General features: G+C 41.0%; 1 protein-coding gene across 1 annotated transcript in view; it reads right to left on the bottom strand.

Annotated features, from left to right (window-relative positions):
• PTN (pleiotrophin) overlaps nt 1–13,977 on the bottom strand; it is a 78,352-nt gene extending 64,375 nt beyond the window's left edge. The window contains exon 1 of the mRNA XM_080553094.1: nt 13,584–13,977. The gene's annotated coding sequence lies outside the window, so the exon portion shown is untranslated. The remainder of the gene's footprint in view (nt 1–13,583) is intronic.
• Nucleotides 13,978–14,309: the final 332 nt, after the last annotated feature.

The following is a 14,309-nucleotide window of genomic DNA, read 5'->3' as shown; positions in this document are numbered from 1 at the left end:
AGTAGCACCAAAACCAAAAACTCCTAATAAATACAGCAGCACATTTCTGTCATCCTGGTCAGTTAGCCTTCCCTTCCTGCTCTTGGCATATGCTTGTGTAAGTTGATTGACTTCTGCTAGAGATGCCAGCGTACACCAAATTAGAAAGAAGATGCACTGAGGCTCTGAGATTGCTTGTTGTGACATTAGTTGGTGATAACATACTATTGCTGAATCCATCTGTGGACAGAGATGCAAGCTAGGGAAGAGGCTTGTCCTGACAGTCTTCTAAGGCGCTTCAGGAGGTGCCTAAACTCTGCCCCCACCACCACAACCACAGAGCATATGGGGTAGCTCCAATATGAAGGATGCAACAAAAGATGCCTGCCATTTTGAAAGCCCAAGATTTGCTTTGGGATTCATTACTGAAAGGGTAATATCCTTAAAGTACCTGTAACCTTAAAACCTCGATTTTTCATAATAGAAATAAGGGGTTAGGAGGGTGGACACATCAATTTTGCCCAGAATATGGATGATTCTAGGAGTTAAATGAAAGGCATTTAAGAAGTATGAGTGTTACTAACAGAATTTAACTTAAAACATTCTCCAGGAGATGCAGGGAGACTAAGTCAGCATCAGATTAATTGAACACAGGCAGACTTAAGGGAAAATGGGTAGTTTTGACAGGATATTCCACCTCTGACAACATACTTGTTTTCAAATAGTTGTCCATTTACCACAGCTGGAAAGCATCACAGCATAAAATTAGATATACATGAGCACAATCAGCTTGCATTTCTGGTATCACAGCTTCCTGGAGCACAGTTTGCTTGAGTGTTAATCAAAAAAAGGCAGTAACAAAAAGCATTAATGACAAGCTATACAACCAATCCAAATCACAATAAGCCTACTTGATATATAACATTACAAATATATAAATATGCATATAGTTACTATATATTTAATATAGTTACTTAGGTAGACTTTAGATCAAGCCTTTAGCTGAAATGCTTAAGGGGGGGTCATTCTAAAAGTAAAAAATGTACAGTCTTGAGCTTTACACTCTACACCCCCCCAGCACATAACAAAAAGACTGTCTGACTCAGAAGTATAAACCTACCTTTTCAGGTTCTCTACAATGAGCATTTTGTTGCTAGGAGGTACATTAGGAGAGTGTTTCCAACTACCATGTTCTGATCTAGGATGGTAGAATACAAGCCTCCAATTCAGACCAGAGATAATCGATGTAAAATACACAGTGATCTAATGACGATGACGTTATCATTTTATGGGAATGTGAAAACGAGATGATTTCAATCAACGATTTCTTGTCAGCATAACCAATTCATATGGTGGCAGCTCATCTGAAGCTTACAGAAGAAAATTTAGTCACAAAAAGATGGAAAATAATTGACTCAGGAACTGGGCTACATTTTTACACTAATTTCCAAAGGAAGAGAGAATAGCCACAGTTACAATACATTTCCATGGTATGCAAATATAGGATTCTCTCACAATTCTTTGAAATCTTAACTTAGCACATTATTATGGTGGATATTATGCTTGGGAGGTTGTTACCAGTCCTAAGAGAACCAGACTTCAAGCACAGCATTTGAGAGTCACTTCCTTCTGTTCCCTGCAAGTCTTCCTCTAATAAAGTATGCAAGGATGTATGAGCACAGATATTCTGAAAGGATGCCAAAGTGCAGTCACTTATGATACTCCTGGTCACTCAGAGGGAGAAGGGGGGCACTTTTTGAATGAATTTATTCACTCAAATATCCTTAAGAGAAAGAAAATGGAAATCCAACCCAAGTGAAACTAATAGAACAACTTTGACAGGTGAGATGTAAAATGGAGATTAAGAGGTACAAGAGCAAGGCTGAGGAACAAGGAAGCAAATACATAGTGACAAGTAATAAGGCATTATTTAAGCACACGGGAAAGCAGAACTCTGGAAGAGCTCATGGGTCCTGCAGACTGGTGAGATGCAAAGAAGTCAATGGGGGCAGAAAAGGAGATTGCAGAGAATTTAAATGGTTCCTCTGCTTCAAATTTCAACTGAAAGCAGGGAAGAGAGATGCAAGACCTAAGGTTATACAAGCAAAGAACTTGCCAGACAGAGTTAGGGGAAATAAAATAAAACAAACTCCTCAAGAAATTTGCTTGTGCTAAACTGCATTCCAGCACTAGGAGCTAGAGCTGAGAAAAATCCGTTAAAGGCAGATGTACACCAGCTAGCCTGAAATAAAAACTCTACAAACTATTTTTCACAAGGATAAATCATCCCTCTCTAATCTGCAAGAATCCTCTAAAAATCCTGACTATTCTTCATTAGATATAACTTGTTTGGATTTTCAAAGACTTTGAAAAAAGCTATTACGATACCTTGGTAATCATGGGATAAGAGCTAAGGTCCTGTCACTCTTAAAATATTAGTCAAGCAACTGAGAATCCCATGTTAAGAACAATAAGTTCTTCATACAGAAGGGGGCTGGTAGTGACCAAAAGATCAACCTAGGATCAGTGTTGTTAAGTGCATTTCTGAAGCATCTGATAGAAGGAATGCAAACCAAGGTAACAAGTTGCACTACTCATATAAAACAATAAGATTAGTCAAGCATGGAAGCCTTTGTCCTCTCAACTACCCAGGCAACTGAACAAATATCAGAAAAAGAAAAAAAAATCATCATGGGCATCAAAACTAAGTGGAAAGAAAAGAAAAAAATATATATATACACATACACATTTACATGCCACTATATACCAATGATTACTGAATTAACTTACATTCTAAACATCAAAAAAGTCCCTGAGACAAAAGACGACATACCCCTGTGCTTAGCTCAATAATTGTTTCAGAGTAGACAAATATTTATAAAAGAGCTTCTAAATTTTTAAGCTGTAATATGAAAAAGAGTTTGACTACAGCAATTATAATGCAATTCTGGAATGTCAGGATACATTTCAGATACATGTGCCCACTAGATAAGGGCATGAATTATGAGCACACTTAGAAATAAACAATCAAATAGTCTACTGATTTATAACTTAGCATAGGGCTGTAAAAGGCCACTGAGAATGAGAAACATAGGAGAATGTGTAACATTTATGAAAAATGACCTACTAGACAGTTCAAGTAGAAAAGAGGTTAAAGCAAATGGTAGCTGGGGTTATGGAAATAAGGGTATTAGATACACAAGAAATCACAATTAAGATTAAGAAATCCTCAGCTATTGAGAGTTATGAAAATACATCTTCAAAACCAAAACAGTTGGTTTTTGTCCACAGGGATGGTTTATATTAGGGGAAAAAGCGATTTCAAGTCTATGCCCATTTAAAGTTAAGGAAGATAAAAACTACTTGCAAATAGTTTTAAACAGTCCACATAAGCCCCTTCTACAATGTGACCCACACTCTTACATCCACTTTCACATCTTCTGCATTTGGACTACTGCTCCTCACAGGACATGACCCATGCCTTAGGAAAAAAATCCAGATCTATTCCACAGTTTTTATTGCTGCAACAGAAACAAAACAGCAAACTGGGATTGGATGGGAACCAGAGTATGGAAACTAGAGAAGTAGATGGGGCCCTGCAATGCAGGCAGCTTACCTGGGATCAGCTGCTGCAGCTTGGAACTTCTGCTACTGCAAGAAGGTCTGAGTAGAAGACATATAAATTAGTCTTAAAAGAAAACAAACAAAACAAGAAAAGCACAAGTATCCATTTCAGAAAAATCATACACGACCATCAGGAAGTGAAAACTATACATATTCTACACTAAGAGTCTCAACCTAACATTGAACCAAAGCTAAAATGTGTTTTGCAAGAGAAACTATGATCACATGGGAAGAAAATAAAAAATAAAAAAATAAAAAAATCCCAAACACTGTGTCTTGCGGAGCAATTGAAAATGAAAGCGTGCAAGTCTTTGGGGGAAAAAGTGAATCAAAATTTCATTTGTATTAAATTGTATAATTATAATGAAAATAATTGTAAATCATAATTACAAACTATTAAAAATTACATGTAAGTTATATTCTAATTTTCAAATATATACTTTGAAAGAAATTTATGCTGATCAGGAAAGGATAAGTTTCAGAAAATGCTCAGCTTTCAGTTTCTACTCCTCATTGCCTATCGATGTACATTATACTATCCTTTTTGTTAGAAATCATGATCATCAAAATGCCAAAATGAACAGCATCAGCTGCACATCATGGTGCATCATGAAAAGCTTGCTGCAGATAGCATATCTGTCTCATATATGGTTTGATTTCTGGTTTTCATTCCCTTGATACCCGTAAAATACTGCAAGTGTACACATATGAACTATATTTTCACTGACTTGGAATAGTTACTGAATTCAGTAATCAAGAATTCCTATTTTGATAGGCCTGATGTGAAATATTTAAGCTTCAATTTTTCTTTACTTAGACATGTAATTTACACTTCACAAACTTCTCCTGCTCTGTTTTGTTTGTTTGTTTGTTTGTTTCAGAATTCCCTATTTAAATAAGATGAGAAATTCCCACCTACAATTACTTGAGAAATCTCAGTTGGCAAAATCCCATCTTGAAGTAGAGCCTTATTGCACATGCTGAAAGTGTCAATACAGAAAGAAGTGAACTTGTCATTTATAGTATGTGTTGTGCAATTGGAAAGTCTAAAGTTAGATAACACATTTGAGAGATGCATCCCTACAGTTTGGAAAGTTTCTTCAAACAGAGAGGCACTTCTGATGTGTGTGTAAAGCACAATGTTGGGGCAAAGCGTCTACACATCTAATTATTTTTTTCTCGTATAAACGTGTTCAGTCTCCATATCCACTCAACCTACTGCTGTGATTAGCACAAGAAAGAGAGGTTCTCAATTATAGGAGTACTTCCTTGTAGGTATAGTCATAAATAATTCAAACTAAACTATAGTACACAGTGATTAAATGAACAAAGTACATGCTGTAATATGGTACACTTGGTTTTCAGTCCTTTCCTCGTATAGCTGTATTCAAATTCCAGCCATTCACAAGAGCACTCACCCTTTGTGAAAGCCAGCACAGATTTGCTGCATTTGGGCACAGAGAAGCAACCAAAGGAAAGCCAGGACCACTTCTCATGTTACGCTACTGAACAGATGTGTTTGTAAATATTATCTCAGTTGCAGAAGATTATAAGGATACATTTTTGAAAGTAGCCTCAAAATAATTTCCTAGCTCAGAATTATGAGTAGGAGGAAAAGAAGGTGAAACTCCTTGTTCTCATTCCTATCCTTTTTGAACTTGGGATTCTTTCATCACAAAAACATTACCAATTCTGCAGATTGCTGTGGGCAGGTAGAAAAAATGGTCCCCACATTGCCACATTTCTGATTTCTGACAGCTTTACAAAGCCGCCTTAAATGTTATGCCCAAAAGTTATCTCCCTTCACAGGTAAAAACAGAGGCTGCTCTTAGTGGACAGACAGAAGCATCCACCTCTCCTCAGGATGAAGTCCAAACTTTTCAGTGCTAGAAGGTTGTAAGGTAAAAGGTTTGGGCAATGGGTTATGCCTGGCAGACACTGTGCCTTCAAAAAATACAGTTATTAATGTTGATGGACAGAAGCTTACATCAGAAAGCCTTGGAAAAGTACAGTTATTAATATTGATGGACAGAAGTTCACATCAGCTCTCCACTAGTTTGACTTTTAATATGAAATACTTGAGCAGCTCACAGTTAAACAGAGGATACCAAAGGCACCACAGTAAACACATTGCTCTGAAACTTATCACAAGAGATGTCATCCTCACCTACACATAAAAGGTATGCGCCTGAACACATACAGTATCATAAAACACTCACTTCAGCTGTGTTAATCTTCTAGATTAAGGCATTGATCCAGCAAAGGTTTCATATGCTTTTTCCATTGTCTAAGTAATCCCACTGTTCCCAGTGAAATAACTCATGGCACATAAAGCTGTTCTAATGCATAAGATTCACAAAGATTGTAGTTTAAATTACAAGTGACTGGTAGAATAGACTGACTGCTTTTAAAAGACAAACATACCTCTATAATCCAAACGGCCAAACGATGAGTCCAAAACACAAACTGACCTCAGCATCCTATTTAAAGCTAGAAGTCACAAAGGGCTTTTGAGTTTGCCTTCTTTATCACCTCATAAACTCAGTTCCTACACTATTTTGCCAGGGCAGGGAAATTCCTAAAACACTAGATTCAAAATAGCTACTCCTATTTATGCAGTCCATAATCCCTGTAGCTCTTTATAAATCCTCTGCTGGTGGAGGATATGTGATGATTATTAACTGAGGGAAAAGTGGGAACAACCTTTAGGCTCCTGTGACTTCTGCAGGTCTTTGGTCAAACTGCCCATACTGCAACTGGATCTCTTGGGGCTGGCTGGGGTTGTTTTGTGTTTTGTTCCCCACCTCCTAATCTTCTGTTGCTTGAGAAAGCCTAGAAGAGGAGGCAGCCTGCAGCATGGAGCAAGTATGCTAATGCCATATCAAACTAACTGCCATGCCAACGGCAATCAAACACACACGCCTGCTCACACACTTCTGCCAAATAATCACTTAAGCAAACATCAACTGCAGAGATTAGCAACAGCATCTGACAACATGCAAATCAGGCAAGAAACATGGGCTGAAGGGACAGCTTAGCAAAGTGAGGATTTAATAAGTGAAATGTGATAAAGTTCCTGAGTCAAAACTCACAGGGTGTTTGGAAGATTTCTGAAAATCCAATCTGTTGGTCTTGGAGAGAGAGCTAGTAGATTGGTTTCTTTTCACCGCTTGGTCCCTACTGCATATCAGCTGCACCTAGGCAGGCTTCTAATAAAAGAAAGTGACTCTCATGCAGACAAAAACATCTTTGTGACCTCAGGGAACGCAGCAATCCAAACAACCAACCAGGCAGTCAGTCAGGTGGCAGAAGCTACTGGGAAGCAATCAGAGCATCTCAGGGGACTTTCATCAGCACCAGAAGGTAAGCTAAGCCTCTACAATAGAGGGCTGGGCTTTCGGAATAAAACTAAGGGCAAATCACCCATGGAATACAGAAAAAGAAGTTCAAACTAGTTCCATTTGGGAGCATGGGGAAGAAAAGCTACTTTCACGTAATTTTTATTTTTCAAACTACAGAAACAAAGTACTGTCCTACCAGAATTAAGACAAAGTATCAGAAAAATCACTTTATTGGTCTTTAATTTACTAATACATACACCACTCCAAAGACACTCTCAATGAAAGTAATAAGGTTCTGCCACAAGAAATGTGAGAACAGTCACAACCATTTGCCAGCATTATAATGCATTTGGGTCTTATTTTTAAGATTTTATTACCCAAACAAAGGGATGGGCACTCTTTCTAAATCTTAAGCTGAATTCTATAATCCATCTTCTGACAAAGCTCTTGCTGAAGCATCAACTTTCCCTGAATAATGGTTGGAGAATGTGTCTCACATACTATGTCTAAGTTCTTTCCTTATCACTTTCAAAGGCAATAGACAACGCTACCTTTCCTTTACTATCTAATGAAGTGCCTAGAGGAGTATCATAGAGATATTAGTATACTAGTTTAGGTATTTTGAGCAAATAGCACTCTTCTCGTTGTTGTTTGCAGGCTACAAGCAAGAAGGAAGAAAAAAAAATCCTACTTTTTTTTTTTTAATTAAAAAGGATTTTGATATGGAACTACTTACTTGCTGTGTCAAGCATATTTCAGATAATTCTGTCACAGAGGCAAAGATGCTCCAGACTGTGGGCCTTCTGTTGCTGACTACAGAAGGGCATATATATTTGTGTTACACTATTAGGGCTCTCTAGCACTTTGAGATACATGATGTGTGAAAGCTATAGCTAAATAAATGAAAATATTAAAAAATTAAAAATAAATAAGAAATAGATCTGTTGCACTAGTGATCCAGCTGAAACAAGGATCCTTAAATGCAATAGTTTGAACATCTTTAGTTGGCCATGAAACTCATCCCACTGTTCCCAGGATTCCAAGAAACAAAACCCAAGAACAAAGCAGGTTTTGTGCCTGATATTCCATGAAACTGAATTTGAGAAGCCAGTTCATTCACGGCCATTGTTTGCAATCAGACAGGGGCATTCTGACTTCCACAGGTATCATTAAATGCTTGTGTCAACACGCAGGGATTTCCTCACATCTTAGAACACACCTGTTGAGAACAACTATCTATTTTTTACCTTTATAACCCCAAGGGACAACCTAAGGCAACAGACTAATGCAGGTAGTGAGTCAGATGGTAAAGACAACAGTAAAGTGGTCTATCTTTCTTAATGGGCTTGGAAAAATCAGGATCAAGTTTGCTCTCAAGCCTGAGAAATGAGCTTCCTCAACCTTATAGCCTGCATGCCTCGTGCTGTGCCTGTCTCCACCACCAGCTGGACTGGCCCCACCAATACCTGAGAGCATCATCCCAAGCATGTAGCAGGAGGCTTGCTGATGGAAAGAAGAACACACACCGCCTATTTTCCCTTCCAGTTGTTCCATCTGGTTTTACTCCTTCTGCTGGGAGAACTTGTTCAGATAGTGAGCTGCTCCAAAAATATTTGGAGACAACAAAAATTCAGTTTCATGTACATTAACTAGCCGCAGACCAGTGCCAAAACAGGAATTTGGACTGTGGTATTAGAGAATTTCTCTTCTTTCTCTTCCCTCCCCACAGACATCTAATGATGGTATCATCCACAACTAACCAAGGGATGCTCTACAAGATCCAAGCTACATGGGAACTCTACAGAAACTAAATGAGGAAGGGCAATTTTTATAACACTCTCGTGAAACATTCAGTGAGCTCTGAAATAGCACTGGCAGGTCTCACAGGAGCAAGGACCAGTTTAAAATTGAACTTGAGTTTACTAAACAGTCATGAACTGGAGCCTCAAGCACTATTTATTTTCAGAAGCTATTTTTATCAGAAAATCCCCACCTCCTGTAATGCTCTTTTGCTCTGCCTCTGCCCTTCTGTTGCACCTGCCATTGAATAGCACTCACCAAGCACTGTGCTCCTTGGGACCAAATTAACATTTTAATACATTTTTTCTTAACATAAGGAAACCTCGGCATAAGGTTATACACACTGAAACCAGAATGTGCTATTCAGGGAAAGCAAGAGGCTTTCTGGGAAGAAGAGGGGGTGGAAGGGTAGCATCACCTGATTGCATCAGTAATACATATAGCTCTTTTCCACATTCACATTCCCTCTTCTCATCTCCCATGAAACTGCCTACAGCTGTGTTCTCTCAACCTGCGGTCTGAAAGACATTAAAAAGCAGATTGCGAGAGGACTACACTTTTTAAGAAGTCACTCCCACATATGTAAGCAAGAAAGGAAATTAGAAAAGTGTCTTAGAAAAATGCCCCCTTCCCCCTCAACATTCAACTGTTCATATTCAGTTCTAAACAGCAGTCATCATGGTGCCGCCACAGGAGGTAGTGCCAAATCCGTTCAATAATTCAGTGATTCCATTCTTTGGAATAACATAAGGTGAGACACATTGGTCTAGTTTGATAAAATCCTACAAATTCTTTCTACCTTGATAAAGTAAGTCACTGCTGGGAACTTAAAGTGAACTACTTTAATACTACTATGTCAAATATCACCTGCGACAGGGCATTTCATGCCTTGGAGGTCCTTACTCTTTTACTAGTGAAAAGACTGTTGGAGCCTGAAGACAGTCTGAAAAGTATTTATGAACTTGCAATCACAGATTCAGCTCTTCTGGCAACTTGGAGCAAATGAAATTTTAAGCAGCAAATTCCATACTAACTGCCAACTCTTATTTCATGGACTGGATCACGTTCATGTTAAAGACATTGGGATTAAAGAGTTTCTCCAGCTCACGACCATCTCGGTTTGATACAAGATCAAAGGTTTGCAAAGCATATTTAAATAATAATAATAATAATAAAAAAAACCTGCTTGTCTCCATTTAGTGTGTAATACTGCTAGCACAAATAACATTATTTGAGGTGTCCATCCCTGGGAAGTTAATGACACATGGAAGATATACCTGTTCTCAACTTGCTTGGTTGCTGTTGTATCAATCTACAGACACATTCTTTATGCAATTATAATGCTCCGTGGGTTTTTGTAGTGAAATGCAAACTTCCACATTACAGAAGACATTGATCACTCCTTTAGTTTCATTTTTCCACAGTGTTTCTGCTGAAGAAAGCTGATATGAAACAACAGACTCAGATTTCCCTCAAATCTCCTCAAATGCACATTGAATATTTGACAATGCCCACTTCTCTATTTTCCTCCACACGGCTCCATCAGAGAGAACCCTCTCTGCATTCAGAGCAGCACAATGGATAATGATTTCCAAAGCATTAACTTGGAGCCATTGAGACTTGGATGTTTTCAAAATGCATCTATTGTGCACAAAGTATTCTAGACTACCCCAGCTACTCTAGAAGAGTCTTTTTTGCCTTTCTCAAAACATCCACCCCTTGAGCCATCCCTGGAGTGCATTGTTGGGGCTGATTCCTTAGTGCAGCGAGTTCCATCAGTCAAAGCTCAACAGATACAAATAATATCAGGATATGGATATAAATTAGTGAGACAGACCCTAAATAGTTTTGACAGGTTTACTAAGTATATATAGCAACACAGAATGCTATTCCTGCTGTCAGACATCAATATGTAGACAGAAGATTGGGGGCACCATGGAAACTCAGTGACATAAGAGTGGTATTGATTGGACAGAAAATGAGGCTGCAATTTAAGCTTAAGGCTGCCAGAGATGCCAAGAATGGAGAATGACCTCCAGCAGTGAATTTTCAGCATAAGCTCCCTGTGAACAAACCAGTCCAAGAAGGATAAATCAGGGACAAGCTCACCAGGGATATGGGTCGACCGAATGCAGGCTACCCTAAGCAGACAAGAATCACTGTGTGCGTGCGTTACAGTGACCTAGTTCATTCAAAGACAGCATTTTGAATAGTTTATTATAAAGAAGCTCGAAACAAAGAGACTTCCTCAATTAAAGTCCTGAAATGAATCCTCTAAATGAAAATGCTTTTGATACACTGATCAGCAAGAGGTTGTAAATATCGAAGCAAAGCTTATATTGTTAAAGACCAGTTCCCACAGAAAACAGCACTGCTGGAGTATAGGTTATGAGGAGGTCTGAACAGAGTGCTAAGTTTCATGAGCAACACCCATTACGTCCCTAATGCCTCAGTGCTCCACTGGTACACTTGATAATCCTATCTTCCCTGCTGCAAAACACAATAAAATAGAGTATGAGTGGGAGTGCATTTTCAGAACTCCTTAAGAAAAAAAAAAAAAAAAACTATTTTTAAATTATTATCTGAGGACTCAGGACTATCTTTTCCTAGTATGAGCAAGAAGAAACAGAGGACATGATGGGGAAGTACCTTGCTGAAGCCATGACCGCTGGAAGGCAGCTACGGAACAACGTTCACACCAGCAAGAGAAGGATGAATCTACACAAAACATCCATCAGTACAGGACCTTCCTTAGTGCCAGTATGGGTATACAGGAATACGGTAGTGGGATCGCACCGTGTTTTGTATTACTTTAGTAAAACCAACCTTCTGCTAGCAAGGATATATCAGCTACAGACTGTATCTCAAATAACTGGTGATAGACATCTGGATAATTGCAAAAAGTCTGCTTTTGTTAGGCCACTTCCGTGCTATAAACAAAGACTTACCCGTTTGTAAAAGAAAGATTTGTTGCTGGCTTCTCTTTTTTTTTTCCTTCTAAGAGCTTGCTCTGTAGCATGCTAAAGTCAGTAAGTTTCTGTCCTTCAATTTCATCCAAAGTTTTGTAAATAATGTCATCAAAGTGTTTAGCTTAGACTGGAGACAGGGGTATATGAAACCTTTCCATTTCCTTTCTCTTTACGGAAAGTTACTAAATTGCACAGCAGGGTTTGTTTGCTTTTTTTTTTCCTGTTTTTTTTTTTTAGTTCTCTCTCTCCCCCCCCCGGCCTCATTTTGTCCTCTCCAATGAAATACCCTATCCATTCACTTCCAAATTTTTATTACTATAACAAATTAATATTTCTTGTCACAGATATGCAGATTCCTTTATCCCTTCAGACCATTTCTCTTGATCAAAAGTTCAGACCTCGTTATTTTTAAAAGCACTTTTTTCTTTGCAGGGAAGAAATAGAAATACATAGAAAAAAAATATAAACACTTTGCTTTGTTGATCAGCTCAAGTCCACTGTCGGGAAAATGTTAAGGACAAGTATTTCTTCATAGTGACTTTTCTCATACCTTTCCCTTCTCTCTCTCTTCTTTCTCTCCACCTCCCTAATGCAACCAGAGTTACACACTTAGTCTTTTCCTTGGCCAAAACGTTCAACTTTGCTAGAAGCATAGAACAATCATGGCCAAAGGGGGGACGAAAGAAAGAATAGAGTTCAAGAGTTGATGAGCCACAGGTAAAGAGTTCTTCCACTGTACTACAAACCATTTAGAGCAAGTAGGATCTAATTAAAGCACCCACCACTATCCATAGCGGCAGGGTTATCTCACAGAGAAGGATTTAACACGTTGCAAACATTTCCACAATGCTTCTAAGAACCAACTAGTCTAGGACTGACATCCTATAATGCAGCTTCAGACCTTCACTGAGCTAATGCACAGCAGACTGGCTACCAAAGCGGATCACTTGCAGTGTGGAAGAGAGGTGTGTGACGGCCAACTGGAGCATGTAAAAGGTGCAGAGGAGCTCCCAAAGAATTGATTTTTCCCTTTTCAAAGTTTGCCTTTTCCCTATGCAAAGCTCTACTTTTAAAAGAGAGAAGACGAAGGAGGGCAAGGAGTTAGAAGCATCAGCGCTGGAGACCATAACACATTTGCAGAATAACCTGTATGCTTAATGGGAGAAAACTGTATTTTCACCATTGTTAACCCAGATTTTCTCCCAACCCATCCTTCCAGAGGAAATGCAAGACATAAACTGACGAGAGCAGTTTTAAGTAAATCAGCACTTGCTAGAATCAGTTGTTTCACCAACATCAAAGTACAGACAAGAAAGCGAAGTCCCAAGGAAAAAAGAAAAAAGTATATATATAACATATAATATATAAATATATGTATAATATATAAATGTATGTATTGGTTAATGTGCTCAGTCTGAAGGTACAATTTAACCTCAGTTATTGGGAGTCTCAGCCAGGACACTGCTGGCATAGGGCACCTGGGACCTGCAGGAGTTTCGCCACCCTGGGGTCCCGCTGCCCTCTTGTCCTCCCAAAGCGGATCAGCCCGAGGACTCTGCCTTCCCTTCCCCGCCGTGCCACGTCCCCTACCACCATCAGCACCACCACCAGCACCCCTCTTCCTCTCCCCCTGCCGCGGCTCTTGCCGCTCCCCGACACGCCGAGCCACCCGCACCCCGAGCGGGGCTGCTGGTGGGCACCCCCAGACCCGGGGCAGGTGCCTGTGGGGCAACAGGTACTCCCCACCACCAGCACCACCATCTCCAGCCGCTCTCCCCAGCACCCCCGAGGACCAGGTGGGACCCGATGCGGTGCCGGGGGAACCCCGGAGCCGGGAGGGGGTCGCGCCTCCCAGCCCCTGCTTACTTACTTGGGGCGGCGAGAGGCTCTTCTCCCGCAGCTGAGAGGGGCGAGCCGCGGGTGTCCCCGGTGCGGAGCTGCTGCTGCTGGTGGTGGTGCTACTGGTGGTGCTGGTGCCGCAGCGCGTCCCTTCGCTTCCCCACGGACGGGCTCTTCTTCTTCTTTTTCTTCTTATTCTTCTCCTCCTCCTCCTCCTCCTCCTTCCTCCTCTTCCTCCTCCTCCTCACGCCCCGCCGCTCTCTCCGGCCGGGGGATTTCTTTGCGAGATTTTTATACCGGAGGCAGGGAACCTGATCCTCCGCGCTTTGACTCGACAGAGCCCGGGCTGCGGCGAGCCGGCGAGAGGAGGGAGGCGAGGCGGGCGCCGGGGCAGAGCGAGCGGCCGCGCTGCCCCCTCGTGTGATGCGGCGGGGGCGCCGGCGGGAGGGTCACCCGCGGGGCAGCCTCGCCCCCGCCGCCGGGGGAGGGATGGAGGAAGGGGGCCGGGTGCGGGACGGGGCCGCTCCGCCCGAGGACGGGGCTCCGGGGGGCTCCCGGGGCGCCCCCCGCCGCCGGGGGTGCTGGAGGGGCGCGGGGCCCCCGGCTGAGCCGGTGTCGGGCTTTGCAGGGCGGTCCCCCCCCTCGTCGACAACTTTTGTCGGGGTGTTTCAACGCTTCTGGTTGTGGTGCTTTGCTGGAGTTATGTCAAGGCTCTTATTTAGGCTTTTCCAGCTTTTGGGTTCATTACATCCATTGA

This window comes from Anser brachyrhynchus (assembly GCF_964034855.1).
Source record: "Anser brachyrhynchus genome assembly, chromosome: 1".
Classification (NCBI taxonomy): domain Eukaryota; kingdom Metazoa; phylum Chordata; class Aves; order Anseriformes; family Anatidae; genus Anser; species Anser brachyrhynchus.
The sequence above is the reverse complement of the archived record's forward strand: the minus strand, read 5'-3'. Positions and strand labels throughout refer to the sequence as shown.